Raw genomic sequence first — 4,547 nt, forward strand, 5'->3', positions numbered from 1 at the left:
AAATCTAGTCCTCCCTGATGTCTCCTTATTTCCTATTGGCCCAGAAAACTTTGGGGATTCCAGCTCAGCAGGCTGTTCTCAGAGAAAAAGAAAATTCCCTGTTGGTGAACCCTTAAAGGGGACAGGAGCTAAGGAGACTCATCCAACCCTCCGCAAATTGGAAGAATTAATCCTTTGAGGAAAATCCCACTTACACCTCCTCTGCTCCCTCTCGCAGAATCATGCTCCTCTCTTCCATGATCCAGAGCACCAAGTGAATAATCTTAGAGCAGTTTCAAAGTTTATGATAGCTATGCCTTTATGTGCCTGCCTCCTCCACTAGATTGTAGCCCTTAAACACATAGATATTTTCTTCTACAAATTGACAATTTTTTGAAAATTTAATTTTCATCTAGAAATTTTGAGGACAGTGATTTTCAACCTGGAATGCACATCAGATTTTAGTGTGGAGTTTTGTAAAAATATAGATTTCTAGGCTTACTCCAGATTCACTGAATCTCTTTAATTGATATTTTTGGTATTGTGTTGGTAGTTTCTTGATATATTATGTATATTATTTCCCATGATTATTATGTTACATATCAATATCATCTCCACTGTAAAAATTATGCTAATTTTTTTTTTTTTTTGTGAGGAGATCAGCCCTGTGCTAACATCCGCCAATCCTCCTCTTTTTTTGCTGAGGAAGACGGCCCTGGGCTAACATCTGTGCCCATCTTCCTCCACTTTTATATGGGACGCCGCCACAGCATGGCTTGCCAAGCAGTGCGTCAGTGCGCGCCCGGGATCCGAACCAGCGAACCCCGGGCCGCCGCAGCGGAGCGCGCGCACTTAACCGCTTGCGCCACCGGACCGGCCCCTATGCTAATTTATTTTTAATATATCTGATGTAACATTCACTGCCCTTGAATATAGGCTATATCATTATCCTTAGAGATGTTTTGTTTGAAACGTCTTTTTTTGGTAATAGCTTTATTGTCTTGTTTTGCATGCCATGGGAACAACCAAATGCACTTGTCAGTTGGCTTATTTGTGTTATCAACTCTCATCAGACTTTTTACATTTGAATGGTATAAGTAACAAATTAACAATGGCCACTGTAATATAAATGTAACTCTCTTAAGTTAGCTTAACAACAGATAGTTTTTGTTTGACTCTGATACCTTCTTGAAGGCTCTGCAATCAGCAACAGGCCAGAATTTTGTCTTCGCCAGAGAAAGACTCTGCCAGAGACTGTGGACAAGAACTGCATCAAGTACTTCAAACTCCAAAGAATAGACTCTTGGAGACCTTTCAGACTATTCCAGTGGGCTAATTGTGATTTCCAGGACTCTTTTTAATCAATAGACAGATAGCTTCATGAGACTGCTAACCCAGGATCCAATGGAACAAGAATTAATTGCACAGCACTGAGTGAACTAAAAAGGAACATCTTATTGTGTCTGTTTGGAATATCGTTGATGTTGTTTTATGTTCTATTTTCTGAATATGTGATGAGGCTTTTTCTCTTTCTTCCTAAGCTATTTCCAGCCAATAATAATCTAGTAGACTCTGCTTTATTATAAAATGTAATGAAACATTTTGTAGCATTTTCAATACTGATTCTCATTGAATCCTCAGAGTTCAGAAACTCTTATTGAGTGTCCTTACTTTTCATGATAATGTGTTATTTGTATAAGTGCAATAAGTACCTGTCCTCTTTTTAACCAGGATATAATTTGAAAAATTCCTTATGCAACTGGGGCCTTTCCAGGAATGTCCTACTTGAGAATGTTGCTTATGTAATGAAGTATAACCAGCCACTTTTAGGGAACTAAGGTTGACTTTATGGAGCCTGTGCTGACAAAACCTTCCCAGGTTAACTAGCCTGTAACTCGGCTTACAGGTTCAGTCCTTAGAAGTGGTAAGAGGCCAGAATTCTGGGAGGTTTCAGGGAGTTTGAGAAAAGAAAATATTGCCCAAACGTTTAAATACTTGAAGGAACAATGTGATAGAGACAATTTTCTGGTTATCAACTCCCTATCCTGATTATAGCATATCGTAGCAGTTTTAAATTTCCAATCTGAGATTCTGTACAGAAATCTCCAGCACTGCAAACTTAGGAAGGCCCATCTGGTAAACTGACATTCTTTCTGCATCTCTGTAAATAATAAGGCCAAATGTAATGAGGAGAACTTTATTTTTTGATCAAGAATAATCTCTCTTTAAAATTATATTTTATTAAAATGGAGGAGAGCATAGGGAAAAAAATGTGTGCTTCAATGGAAAACTGTGTATTGTTTAGAGCACGCCCTTATGAGATATTTGATTCTGATTATGTGGGAACTTTGTGTTTTCACTGCCTTTGAGCTATTTTCCAACTCTGTAGATTGTAGATACTAATAGCAATCATAGTAATTCATGTTGATAGACATGTAAATAAATTCTTTCTGGTGGAGGGTGAATTGGTGTCTGGCTCACAAGATGGAAAAAGACATATTTGTACTCATTTGCAAATTAATGTCAACATTCCTATTTATCAGTGTACCTTTTGTGTGGGTTCTCCCTTGAACTGGTTGTATCATTTGCCTGGTTCTTTCACTACAAATGAGATGCGATATCTTTAATGAATGCTCATTTTATGTTTTTGTGAGAGCTGTAATTTTACTTTTTTTGAAAATTAGTCTTTATCAAGATTTACATTCTTGCATGGGAGAGAGACAAATCAATTATATACAGTATAATGATTTGTGGCATTAAGTAGAACTCCCATAGAAACCTGAAAGACAGGAAACTTTCTACCCTGTGTAAATTAGAAGGTGATATTTTAATGCTCAGGAAGGAAATATTGTAACACATGAAGAGAATGAATGAATGAAATTCTTCTTATATTTTGTGAGCTCTACATTTTTGCATATTTATTTGTTTATTGGTTCCATGTGTGCACGTGTCCTTGCCCAACTCAATTTCAGTTCCTGAAAGCATAAGCATATCTCATGGAAGTAAAAACTGTGTGTTGAAGAGGGATATTTTAAATGAACAGGCAATCCTCTGTCACTTCTGATCGCTATCTAGTTGTTATATAAATGTATACTGTCAATTCTCAGATGAACATATGGAATATTCCTTTAAGCATGATGAAAATGGCAAGCATGTGTTGTGTTCGTAAAGCTGGTAAAGCAAGCTGGGTGTAAGTGAATCCTTAAAACACATTTTATTTTTATTTTACATGAGGACCCCAAGCCTAAATCCCAAACCAACAAATTTGCAAGGTTGATTCTTCAATCTTAACAAACATGTTGAGAGATGATATTCTAAAGTAATTAATGTATGATGTTATCCCTTATTGATTCATTCTGCTTGTTCTATGCCATTTACCGATTGGGTTTCATTGTGGTTAAGCATCCCTATCAGCTGTGCTTCTGACATAGTTTCCCTAAAACCAGATTTCTTATCTGCTGGCTCTTCACAAAGTATACAATGGGGTTCATCAGTGGAGGTACCAGCAGGAAAACATCAGCCATGAGGACCCTGATGATTGGGGAACTGCGTTTGGCAAACGGGTAGGTAACAGCTAGGAAGATAATGGGAACATAGAAGATGACCACAGCACAGATGTGGGAAACGCATGTATTGAGGACCTTGAGCCTTTCCCTCTGTGATGCTATGCTCAAAACTGCTTTCAGTATGAGTATGTAGGACATGAAAATAAATGTTAAGTCTAGCATACTTGCAAGTGCCACAAAGAAGCCATAGATAACATTGACCTAGTTGTCAGAGCAGGCCAGCTTCATGACATCCTGATGGAGGCAGTAGGAATGGGAAAGGAGCTTCTTCTTACAGTATCTTAGATGTTTTAGAGTAAAAGGGAAAGGGAGGATCAGCAAAACATTTTTGAGAGAAAAAGCAAGCCCGATTTTGGTGACTCTGGTACTGGTCAGGATGGAGGTGTATCTCAGAGGATTGCAGATGGCAATGAAGCGATCAAAGGACATGCTCAGAAGTACTGATGATTCCATAGCTGAAAATCCATGAATGAAAAACTCTTGGGCAGTACAGGCATCAGGGGAAATTCCTGGAGTGTTGAACAAGAATACTGTTAACATGGTAGGGAGAGAGGAGAGGAACAGTCCCAGGTCAGAGAGAGCCAACATGGAGAGAAAATAGTACATGGGTTCATGCAGAGAAGGCTCTGTTTTCATGAAAAAAAAAGGATGGTACAGTTCCCCAGGATGGCAATAAGGTACATGAGGCAAATAGAGGTGGAGACTCAAATATGGGTGTGCTCCATCCCTGGGATCCCAATGAGGAAGAAAGTAGAGACTTCAATTTCAGAGGTATTGAAGGTGGACATGCCAAGAATATGAGGGAATCAAGATGAGAGGCTCAGGAGAGGCTCTGGCAGTGGTGCAAACAGATTGGCTCAAACACCTGACTCTAGCTTATTGCAGTCGTTGAAGTCTTGTGAACCCAAGTGATATAAGCATAATTCTTAGATGCAAACCTAAATGGAGAATAATAGATAGGTAGAGAAGTAGATATCAATATCCAACTGAAAACAAAAACTG

General features: G+C 38.6%; 1 pseudogene; it reads right to left on the reverse strand.

Annotated features, from left to right (window-relative positions):
• Positions 1–3,389: 3,389 nt before the first annotated feature.
• On the reverse strand, positions 3,390–4,333 carry LOC131408724 (olfactory receptor 51A4-like; annotated as a pseudogene).
• Between the last annotated feature and the right edge of the window lie 214 nt (positions 4,334–4,547).

Source organism: Diceros bicornis, chromosome 7 (assembly GCF_020826845.1).
Source record: "Diceros bicornis minor isolate mBicDic1 chromosome 7, mDicBic1.mat.cur, whole genome shotgun sequence".
Lineage (NCBI taxonomy): Eukaryota > Metazoa > Chordata > Mammalia > Perissodactyla > Rhinocerotidae > Diceros > Diceros bicornis.